Source organism: Enhydra lutris, unplaced genomic scaffold (assembly GCF_002288905.1).
Source record: "Enhydra lutris kenyoni isolate GAN:26980312 unplaced genomic scaffold, ASM228890v2 scaffoldscaffold43, whole genome shotgun sequence".
NCBI classification, from domain to species: domain Eukaryota; kingdom Metazoa; phylum Chordata; class Mammalia; order Carnivora; family Mustelidae; genus Enhydra; species Enhydra lutris.
The window spans coordinates 6,836,726-6,849,200 of record NW_019154127.1 but is presented as its reverse complement, the minus strand read 5'-3'; the positions used below and the strand labels follow the sequence as shown (position 1 = coordinate 6,849,200).

Here is a 12,475-nt window from a genome sequence, read left to right as displayed (position 1 = left end):
GCATGTTTCCTTCCTCAAATTAGGGAAGTTCTCCACTATAATTTGCTCCAGTATACCTTCTGCCCCTCTCTTTCTTTCTTCTTCTGGATCCCAATTATTCTAAGATTGTTTCATCTTATGGTATCACTTTTCTCTCAAATTCTCCCCTCGTGGTCCAGTAGTTGTTTATCTCTCTTTTCTCAGCTTCTTTATTCTCCATCATTTGGTCTTCTATTTCACTAATTCTCTCTTCTGCCTCATGTATCCTAGCAGTAAGAGCCTCCATTTTTGATGGCATCTCATTAATAGCTTTTTAAATTTTAGCTTGGTTAGATTTTAGTTCTTTTATTTCTCCTGAAAGGGATTCTCTAGTATGTCCTATGCTTTTTTCAAGCCCAGCTAGTATCTTTATAATTGTCATTCTGAATTCTAGTCCTACCATTTACTAATGTCTGTATTGATTAGGTCTCTAGCAGTAGGTACTTCCTCTTGTTCTTTTTATTTTTTTGAGGTGAGTTTATCTGTTTTGTCATTTCTTCCAGATAAGAATATATGAATGAGAGAACAAAATTCTAAAAGGGTAACAACGACCCCAGAAAAATATGCACTAACCAAATCAGAAGAGACCTGAAACTGGGGAAGATGAGAAAGGAAAGAGAAAATATATGATCAGGCTGGTGAACATAACAGAGCCACACACTTGATTTTGGGTATATTTTGGACTGTTGGAAGAAGCTTCCTCCCAAAATTTTGAAGAAAGAAATAAGGGTAAATCTGATGAAGGGATGTTATATGATTGCAAAGAAGAAATTAAAAGCAATTAAAAAAAAAGAATTGATAAGATAAGAAGTTGGTTAAGAGAAGAAAGAAAAATTAAAAGAAAAAAGGAGAGAATGTGGTCAGATGGAAGAGTAGAGCAAAGCCATAGACTAGATTTGGGGTATATTTTGGTTTGTTAGAAGAAACTTATCCCATAATTTTAAAGAAGGAAAAACTTATATGTATACAAAAAATAAGGGTAATTACAAAGAAGGGATAGAATATGACTATAAAAATGAAAAGTAAAAAAGATTTTTGAAAAGGTATTGATAAGATGTTGGTTAAAATAGGAAAGAGGAAAAATTTTAAAAAATAGAAAAAGAAAAAAATAAAGAAAATTAAAAAAAATTAACTTTGAAAGACTAAAATATCATGGGGAAAAAGCCATGAATTCCATGTGCTGTATTCCCTTAGTGCTGGAGTTTTGCATTCTCATTGATTGGTAAACTTGGTCTTGACTGGATGCTCTTGCTGATCTTCTGGGGGAGGGGCCTGTTGCAGTGATTCTTAACTGTCTTTGCTCGAGGTGGAACTGCACCTCCCTTGCCAGGGGCCAGGCTAAATCATCTGCTTGAGTTTGCTCCCGGGAGCTTTTGTTCCCTGAAAGCTTCCCCTACAGCTTTGGAGGATGAGAATGAAAATGGTGGCCTCCCAATCTCTGTCCCAGAGGAGCTGAGAGCTTGGGCCCCCCTCCTCACTGAGCCCTCAGAGAAAAGCAGTCAATCACTTCTGTCTTTCTGGTGTCTGGCTGCACTCCAGGCTCACCTGGCCTATGACCGAGATTTTCTATCTCTGGTGCACGGCCCCATTTGGAGTCTCTAAACCCAAAAGGTTCCTGCAGCATGCTCCTGTGCTGCTCCTTCCAGTGGAGGAAGAAGGGGGTCTCCCCAGATCCGCCACTTGTGGGGTCCCTGCTTGAACAGCAGTGGTCTGATTATGCCTTGGATCACAGTTTAAGGTAACCCTGAGCTGAGAGCCCACTCCTTGGCTCTATCTCTGCAGCTGGCTCCCCTGCTCCAATACCTGCCATACTCTGCCACACTCCAGCACCCCCAGTCTTTCTGTGACCCTGAGGGTCCTGGGACCACACTGTCCCAGCAAGGGTTCCACCCTCCTCTTAGCCACTGGAGCAATGTCCCTCATTAGAGCAGACTTCTAAAGTTTTGATTTTGTGCTCTGCTACTCTATCACTTGCCAGGAGCTGTCTGATGAAGGCTCTCTCCTCCCCTGCAGTCTATCTTCCCATATATCACCTCGGATTCACGTCTCCACACATCCTAACTTCTAGAAAGTGGTTGCTTTTCTGTTCATAGAAAGGTGGCTCTTCTTTTCTTTGATTCTCTGTTGAGTTTATAGGTGTTCAGAATGGTTTGATAACTAGCTGAATTCCTGGCACCAGATGAAATTTAGGTCTCCTACTCCTCTGCCATCTTGCTCCTCCCCACTATTTTATGTAATTTTTTAAAAAGATTTTTTATTTATTTATTTGACAGAGAGAGAGGAAGATCACAAGTAAGCAGAGATCACAAATAGGCAGAGAGGCAGGCAGAGAGCCCAATGCGGGGATTGATCCCAGGACCCTGAGATCATGACCTGAGCCGAAGGCAGAGGCTTTAACCCACTGAGCCACCTAGGTGCCCCTATTTTATGTTATTTTTAAAAAAGATTTTATATTTAAGTAATCTCTGCACCCAACTTGTGCTCAAAGTTACAACCCTGAGATGAAGAGTCCCATGATAAACCATTTGAGCCAGCTGGGTGCCCCAAAGGAAACCTCACTTTCAAAATAAAAAAAACTAACTCCTGCTTGCATGGGCCCTCAGTTTTCATTTCCATTACCTTGTAAAAGCCCTTGTAAAGAGTGAAAAATAATCATGAGAGGAGAGGAGTCTGTAGCACATGAATGCTTCTGTGAGAAGAGGGAGGTGGGTGAGCATTCGGTGAGCCCACGGGGAGCCAGGCTTGGTACAGGGCAGTAAGAACTTCTCCTCAGGGCCATGGATGTGTCAGACCCCACTACAGGGACTCTTGGTGGACACTTTGCACAGCCATTGTTTTCAGCCTGTCCATCTGTATCAGTTCACTTACTCCTCACAGCAGTGCTATGAGGTGTCCCCCATTGTACACTTGAGGAGATTGACATACAGCAACATGTGGCATTTTGCTCAAGGTCACTAGTAAGGTGGCAGAGACAGGACCTTTTAGTTTCCAGATGTTTGTGTTCACAGCTTTCCAAGAGAACAGTGGAAAGAATATTATTGTGGACACCCATGGATTCAGCAAAGTAGCTTCAACAATGATGAATATTTTCTTCTCTTTATGTGTTCACTTTCTGTTGATATTTTGCTGATCCAAGTTAATGTTACAAACTTGGTGACCCTTTATCCCTACTTCAAGAACACATTCACCTTGAGGAGATTTGATAATCATTCTTTCATATCCCTTGGTACCAATCCATGTTCATCCTCCTTGTCTCAGCTTGTCTTATGGATATATCTTGGGCACCCAGTTCCATTTGACACCTTGAAATTGCTTTTCCCCCAGTGAGTTTGATTTTTTAAGGATATCTTAAGGATACTTAAGGATATCAATGAGAAGGATAGACAGAGGATATCTATTCTTCATGGGGTTGCCATGTCATAGTGGAGGCTGATAAAGTATGCTGGCCAGGGAAATGTAGCCCCATTCATGTGTTGATATATCATCTGTGTTGACTTTCAAGCTACAATGCAGATTTGAGTAGGTCTGCAGAGACCTTTGGCCTGCAAAGGCAAAAATACTTACTATCTGGCTCTTTCACTAATGTTTACCAAGCTCTGAGTTAAACTGTCCTTTTCTTGACCCACCTCAGGGTCTGTTCTTTGAACTTAGTGTACTAAATTGTGATTTTTGGGATGGTTGCCATGTAAACACTCTGCAGACACGGACATTTACTTAGAATTGTTTATTTGTGATGTCCATTAATTATTGTCATCAATTCTACTTTTTTCCCTCTCATATCACGGAAGAAATCACAAGAAACTTCACAGAATTAGTAGCCAATTCAATGTGAATACTCGGTAGGGATAGTGATTATTTTTTTGTTTCTGTTTTTTTTGATAAGGATATTGTTGACAGTATAACAGTTGTTTTGGTCAGTCATGGTGGGATTTGAGATGGGAGCCATGAAGGTAACTGATAGAGGGGACCCCATTGTTCAACTTTCTTCTCTATAACAAACGCCCCATGAGGTCCCTCAGCATCTGAGGGCAGAAGGGCCAAGTAGACAGGGGTCTCTGCTCCTTCTTCTGGGCTTTTAGAGGCTTTAGGTCCTGCCATGTCTGTTCTCACCCACCCAGGGCAGCAGGCTTTCAAGAAGATCTTGTCCCCTTTCCTCTGCTCACTCAGTTTCCTGGCATGGATTCTGGAGAGGACCGTGACACGATTTTTGTCACTCCATAGGGAGTATCAGGCCAGCCCTCCTTCCTGTGCACACCTTTCTTTGTGTCTTCCACGAACTTGTTCATGAGCCCCACCAGCTCCTCCTCTGTGATGGTCTCAATTATAAACTTCTGCTGCAGGTCTGGGTTGCACTTTTTAAGGGCTATGAGGCTTATTATCCTAGATACATTCACCACTCTGTCTAAAATAGAACACAAAGAGTCAAAAAGAATGGCATGCATGAGGATGATGAAATCCAAAATTGCTAGTATTTTGTCCATTTGGGAGACAATTATCAGTTTGCTATCACTATTAATGATGACTGCCTCTGTAGCTGAAGGACATGATTCAGTTTTGAGCTTTGTTTTACCCATAATGTCTCCGACAATGTCAGAGAAATGATCTAGTGGGACTGAGCAGATGTTCTGTAGAGAAAAGAATGTGCCTTATAGAGGAACATGCTAAACAGAGTGATAGGAGGCACTCTGTAGTCATGAGTAGAAAGCAACTTTTCCTCATTGGTCCTCTTTGGGACCATCTGACGATCTTATGGTTATTTGGGCAGTGTTCTATGAATCAGTGTCTACTGAACAACAAAGAGATGATCACTTAACTGAGGGCCCCTTGAAGGTGTACAGACTGCATTAGGTTTGGTATGCTCTGGGTAGGTAAAAATGAGTCACCTCAGTGGGCTGAATTGCATACAGGTTTTCTCCCTGGGGTTTTTATTGCCTCAGGAGTGACTAATGTCCTGGCAATATGGTCATGGAACAAAGCCATGGAAAACAAATCTGTTAAATGGATACTATCAAAGAAATGATGTTGGTGCTACAACATGCATGAACCCTGACAGCAATATTCAAAATTAAAAAGCCAGTCACAAAAGACCACTCATTATGTGATTCTCCGTCCGGAAAAGGAAATGTAGGGAGAGAGTATAGATTGATGGTTGCTTGGGTTAGGGGGAATGAGAGCACAGAGGGCTGATAGCTAAGGGCCCAGGATCTCCCTGGGCTGATGACAATGTGCTAATCTTGAAGCAATGATGGTTCCACAACCCGGCCCCTTACTAAAATCCGCTGAGCTGCATACCTGTAATGGGTGAAGTGTAGGATATGTGAATTGTATCTCAACAGAGCTGTTAAAAGTGTAAGGCATTGACACAGTTCTCACTTTTTTGGAAAATATACTCTTTCTTGGGTGCCTAGGTGGCTCAGTGGGTTAAAGCCTCTGCCTTCAGCTCAGGTCATGATCCCGGGGTCCTGGGATCAAGCCCCACGTCAGGCTCTCTGCTGAGCAGGGAGCCTGCTTCCTCCTCTCTCTCTCTGCCTACTTGTGATCTTTCTGTCAAATAAATAAATGAAATCTTAAAAAAATATACTCTTTTTTGAAAATATAGTTAGTCTTTATAGAAATGAACTTATATTGACATGTATGAGTAATTGTTTACAGTCTTTATATTTAAATGGGTATATATTTTTAGTATCTTTTTCAAAATAAATCTATAGTATAATTTAAAGGGAATACAAGGACAACAGTTTATCACTTTAGAGAATGTATCCTTTAAATTCAAGATTATGAATTTAGGGGAAAGGGAAGGAAAATCCATGGAATGTGAGATAGGATATATATGGCCTAGATATTGATTGTCTGGTTATGATCAATGGTGGGCACCTTGTTGTTGTATATTCTTTTTTTGTGGCTCAATTTTTTAGTAAAACTTTATTTTTTGAAGAAAGAATTTAAAAAGAAGAAAAATCAACATCTGCTATCCCTCATAGTCCTTAGGCTCACAATTCTCTTTCATTTTGTCCTTCCATGCCAAAAAAACAGAGCAAACACCCGGCTCTGAAGTGTGTTCTGCTCCGACAGAGAACTGGTGAAGTCATTCAAGATTGTCCTTCATGTCTTAGGTTGTGAAGTATGAGAGAGAAGGGACAGCATTTGCTTTTGGTTATCCTAGCTAGGATTTCTCCCAGATAGTGTTCCCAAAGAGAGTAAAGTCCTGGTAACATGGCTGCAGTGGCTAGCATCTTCCCAGCTAACGGAAGAACTCCTCCAAAGTCAAGAAAACCCTGCTTACGCACTGAGAATGTAGCTTGCATTTCCTTGTCCATGAAGTCCAGTTTCCCCGAGGCAAGAAGAATTGTTTGATTAGAGCCTGCCTTAGCAAATGCAGAAGAGGACTCCCTCCTCATTCTGGTCCAAGGCCAACACACAGCAAGCACCAACACTGCTCGGTAGGTGAGAAGAATTTCTCAGCCAGAAGTCATTTTTGCCTTCTAAGGGAATACCTGTAGGATGTGTGGTGGCACAAGGAACTCCATCCCACTCAAGTGTTGTGGTGAGTAAAGGAGTCAGGTGACATCTGAGAGCTGCCCTTTGAGATGTCAGTGAAGCCAGTGAATGTTAGAAGAAGTAGTAGAGCTTTCCAGGACAGAAGAGGAATTGGGGGCAGAACCAAGAGTCAACTGTACCCGCATGTTTTTAATTCAAGCCAGAATATTAATCTTCCTAAAAGTGTCAGCTTCCCTCTTAATGAGTGTAGTAAAAGGGCTGTGCTTCCCCCTATCACGTTCTCATGGGGTTAAGTATTATAGTAGTTGACAACCAAGGAATTATGGCAGTTTGTTTTGTGCAGAGCATTGAACCAGGGGAAGGGGAGTCGATGGGCCTGGAGTTTGGCAGGTCTGATGACAGAGATGCCTACAAGTGATGCTCAGGCTTGGGCTTTGCTTCTGAAGATCTTTTGGGAGTAAGTGAGCCCTCAGAGAGTACAGAGAATGCTCAGAGAGGAAAAGACTGAAGAAGCAGGGTGTCTTCGGAAGGTTGAAATAATCTAGAAATGACAGCTGAGAGTGTGATGGGGTTTGTGACGAGGTTGTGTGTGGGAAATGATAAGTGTTTTGGAAATGTAAATGTTTAGATGGCGGTGCAGGATGGGTGCTGGAGGGGTGGGATTTGGGGAGGGGTGGAGGGCATCCTGAGGAGAAGGAGAGGCAGGAAGGGAACTATGTGTGTCTGGAACTCTGGGATTGTTTTAGGTAGGTGACAGATATTAGCGGGACCTGAGAACTTTGGAGAGTGTGGAGTCCACTAGTCTGGATAAAATCCCTAGGAGAGACGGAGAGGGAGAAGAAAGGGTTCAGAAAGGAATCCTCGGGGATCTTCTCTTGTGAGTGGCACTAAGGGAGTAAAAGATCTCTCTGAGGAGTTTTGAATGATGACTGGAAGGATAAGACAGAGCCAGCTGTGAAGGACCAGTGAGACAGAGGACGCTGCTCACTGTGAGTCCTGAGGCAGAGGTACACTGTCCAGGTTGAGACTTGGTAATCATGCTCAGGGTGTGGCTGAGCAGGGAGAGGAGCCAGCATCTGTAGATGAGGCCAGAGAGGCAGGGGCCAGATCATTCCCGAAACACCATAGCTTGGGGCCCTCATCAGGCTCACCTTGGGGTTTCATTAGAGGCAGGAGTTCTGCGCACACATCTCGGGTACCAAAGAAGTTTGTTTTCATGGTCACTTCTGCTTGAATATGAAAGGGTGTGGGATCACCAGCTGTTAGGGGAAGAGGAGAACACACTAATAAATAATAGCGATCTGAGAACATTCCATGAGTGACAGTAACATTTGTTTTTTGTACATGCAGTCTGGTGAATTCTCATTAAGTCTGTGTTAGTGAACTCTGTGTTAACTGTGTTATCTGCTGTGTTAATGCTGTGTAGCTTGGTAAGTTGGCATCATTCCAGGAGGCTAAGGGAAGTGTGCCCAGTGGGATTTTTGTGTATGTCTCTTTGTAATTTGTGTTTGTTACAAAATAGGTTAAACATGCACTGAATGGCTCTGGTCCAAACCGAATGAAGCTTGCAAAAATCTCTGTCAGGTCCCTGAGATTAATCCATGGCAATGCCATGGTTCTTGGCTTTAAAGGCTTGCAACCCCCAGAGGCTTCTTCTCTCTCTGTGCCTCCAGTCTGGATTTTTCCCCCAGGGAGGCCTTTCTAGATCCTACTGGAGCTTTAAACCCTCCAGTAGCATTCAGAGACCATATGCAGCCAACACTGGAAGGTCCCATAAGAGAGGTTTCCCGCCCTAACTGCTCCTGTGTTCTTACCCTTGAATGTGATGCCTGCATTGTTGACCAGCACATCTAGGTCCCTGTACTCCTTGAATTTTAGTCCAACCCCAATCATTGCATCACGAAGTGACGCAGGGCATGGATGCTCTGAAGGTCGTTGATGTCCAGAAGGTGGAAGTGGGGATTCAGGCCCTTGGTCTGGAGCTGTTTCACTGCTGCCCAGCCCTGTGCCTCATCCCATGTCATGAGTACCACATCCCCTGAAACTGCTGGTACAGGTCCTGCACAATGGTAAAGCCAATGCTTTTTTTTTTTTTTTTACCATTGTCGGCCCCTGTCACCAGTGCCACTCACGGGGACAATGATGTGGCTGCATGGAGAGCAAGCAGTGCCCTGTGTGGTGAGCCAATTTGCTGTGGGTCTATCACTGTCAGAGATGCCAGTAGAAGTGTATTCTAGGTTGTAGCACTGTAGGTCCAAGGCCCCGCCTCTGTCCCCCCATTGCAGAAGGGGCCAAATGTTTTAGAAATTTTCCTAATAACACTATACCAGGTTTGTCCCTCCAGCAGCTGCACTCTCAGCCCAACCTAGACTCCACCCTCTTAGGGTCCCTCCTCTGAGGTAAACAATGGTTGGGGTTGGACAAAAATTCTTGCCAAAGAAAGGTGGTTGGTGATGGTCATAAGGGACTAGAGATTCGCGGTGGCTGAACTAAAATAATTTTGGGAAAACCTCAAAAGGAATAAAAGGAGTCGATAGATTGTCTTTGGAATGAGTCCATCCTTTGCAGAATTGGAATGGTTGGGTTCTTCCAAAATGCAGTGAAATATCTGGCATAGGGAAAGTGCTTCTGAAGCTACAGGTCCCCTTCCTTTCTTAGGAGAGACTCAAGAGGGAGAAATAGAGAATTTGATACTGTTCTAAGACTTGGTTGTGGGCAGGGGATGTTTATGAAGCCACCATGGACCAAGGTATGATTGGAATGATTAATTTATGGTTACATAATCCTATCTGGCTAAAGTGCCTACTTTTTTGGTTGAGTTTAAGTCACAGTTAAAAGTATTTTATATAATTAGGTGTTTTAAAATATCAAGGAAAAAAAGACCTATGTGACCTTAGAGTATTTTTGCAAATTTGCAGTGGAGATCCTATGTCTTCTTGTAGACATTCATATTCTTAATTTGTCAGGTTAGAAATGCAAATAAGGGGATGCAAAGATGGCAGAGGAGTAGGGAACTCCATTTCAGGCAGTATCCTGAATTGACCTGGATACCTACCAGACCATTCTGAACACCTATGAAATCAGCCCGTAATGTAAGAAGATATATCTGGATCTCTACAAACAGAATATCTCAGGCAGTTGGTCTAGAGGTATGATGCAGGGAGTGGTGATTCTGCTGGAAAATATGGGAAGATAAACAGAAGGGGGAGGGAGCCCCTGGATTCTGTGCTGCTGGAGCTCAAAAGTCTCCCATGCTGGGGAGCGGGCACAGACTTGCAGACTGGTAGTGGCAGGGAAATTACTTTAGGACACTCCCCCCAACCCCCAATACTGAAACCTGGAGTTTCTGGGAAATGAATGTGAACTGGGGATGGCTGGTGGTTTTAGAAGCACAAAGCAGAGCGATGTGCCTGCACCTGGAAGCAAGGGCTGGAAGTACTGCTGTGGGGGTGCACAACCCAGGTCCTTGTGGGTTTTGGCAGCGAAGACAGAAATGGAGACAGTGTGGCCTGGAGAGCTCTCTGTAGAACAGACTTTTTTTTTAAAATTTTATTTATTTATTTGACAGAGATCACAAGTAGGCAGAGAGGCAGGCAGTGAGAGAGAGGGGAAGCAGGCTCCCCGCTGAGCAGAGAGCCCGATGTGGGGCTCGATCCCAGGACCCTGAGATCATGACCTGAGCCGAAAGCAGAGGCTTAACCCACTGAGCCACCCATGCGCCCCTCAAACAGACTTTTGAGACAGAGGTTTGGATATGGTCATTTCTGCTCTCTCAGAAGAGATGTGGAAAGCCTCCATGGAAAGTCACAAAAGCCCCCAAAACCTGATTTTCACTGAGCCTATCCCCCCCCCACAGGGCACAGGGCAACTCTGCCCAAACGGTGTTGCCTGAATAACAGCATGGCAGTCCCCTCCCCCAAAGGACAGGCTGGAAGAACAAGAAGGTGGCAATCCTAAGGACCCTATAAAACAGGTGCATCTTGCTTGGGTTGTGGTCAATAATTTGGACTCTGTACATTCCCTCAACAGCCCCTCAACAAACTGGCTAAGAGGAGCAACTCTCAACATAGGAAACACTCAGAGACTGTGACCTCTGCCATAGGACTATTGGATATGGACATAAGCAAGATGTTGGAAATAGACTTCAGGGTAACAGTTATGCAGACAATAGCTAGGATGGAGAAAACCATTAATGACAACATAGATTCTCTAAGGGTAGAAATGAGAGTTGATCTGGCAGAACTTAAAAATGCTATCCATGAGATCCAATCTAATCTAGATACTCTGACGGCTAGGGTAAATGAGACAGAAGAATGAATTAGTGATCTAGAAGACAAACTGACATTAAGGAAGGAACAGGAGAAGGCCTGGAACAACAGCTTAAAATCTATGAAAGCAGAATTAGAGAAATAAATGATGCCATCTAATATTCCAAAATCAGAATTATTGGGATCCCTGAGAGGGTGGAGAGAGAGAGAGGACTAGAAGATATATTTGAGCAAATCCTAGCTGAGAACTTCCCTAATCTGGGGAATGAAACAAGCATTCATGTCCTAGAGGCAGAGAGAACACTTCCCAAGATCCAGGAGAATAAACCAATGCCCAGGCATGTAGCAGTAAAACACTAACCTTAGAACCAAGGATATCATCTTAAGGGCAGGTCAGGGGAAGAGATTCCTTATGTGCAAAAGGAGGAACATCAGAATAATGTGAAAACTGTCCACAGAGACCTGGCAATCCAGAAAGGGCTGGCAAGACATATTTAGGGTACTAAATAAGAAGAACATGCAGCCAAGAATTCTTTATCTGGCAAAGGTGTCATTCAGAATGGATGGAGAGATAAGGAGCTTCCAGGACCAGCAGATACTGAAAGAGTATGTGACCACTAAGCTGGTCCTGTAAGAAATATTAAGGGGGGGGGGGGCGGTTCTATAAAAGGAGAAAGGCCCCAAGAGTGATAGAGAACAGAAAAATACAGAGATAATCTATAGAAACAAGGACTTCACAGGCAACATGATGACAATAAAATTGTATCTTTCAATAATCACTCTCAATGTGAATGGCCTAAATGCTCCCATAAAAGAGCACAGGTTTGCAGACTGGATAAAAAGACAGGACCCATCCGTATGCTGTCTACAAGAGACTCATTTTGAACCTAAACATACATCCAGACTGAAACTTAAGGGATGGACAACCATCTTTCATGCCAATGGACTGCAAAAGAAAGCTGGGGTAGCAATTCTCATATAAGACAAATTAGATTTTAAGCTAAAGACTGTAGTCAGAGATACAGAAGGACACTATATCATTCCTAAAGAATCTATCCAATAAGAATATCTAACAATTGTAAATATCTGTGCCTCCAACATGACAATAGCCAACTACATAAGCCAACTGTAAACCAAAATAGAGACATATTGATAATAATACATTAATAGTAGGAGATGTTAACTCTCCACTTTTAGCAATAGACAGATCACCCAAGCAGAAAATCAACAAAGAAACAAGAGCATTGAATGACACACTGGACCTGATGGACCCCATAGATATATACAGAACATTCTACTCTAAAACAACAGCATACTCATTCTTTTTGAGCACACATAGAACTTTCTCCAGAATAGACCACATACTGGTTACAAATCAGGGTTCAACTGATACCAAAAGATTGAGATTATTCCCTGCATATTCTTGGACCACAGTGCTTTGAAACTGGCAAGTTTCAACCACAAGAAAAAGGTTGGAAGAAATTAAAACACTTGGAAGCTAAAGATCATCCTGCTCAAGAATGGTTGGGTCAACTGGGAAATCAAAGAAGAAATTAAACAATTTATGGAAATGAATGAGAATGGTAACAGTCAGTCCAAAACCTACGGGATATGGCAAAGGCAGTCCTAAGGGGGAAATATGTAGCCATCCAAGCCTCACTAAAAAAAAAAAAAAAAAAAAAAAAAAAAAA

At 43.0% G+C, this 12,475-nt stretch overlaps 1 pseudogene; it reads right to left on the bottom strand.

Moving 5' to 3' along the window:
• Window positions 1-4,007: 4,007 nt before the first annotated feature.
• On the bottom strand, window positions 4,008-9,579 carry LOC111155668 (annotated as a pseudogene).
• Window positions 9,580-12,475: the final 2,896 nt, after the last annotated feature.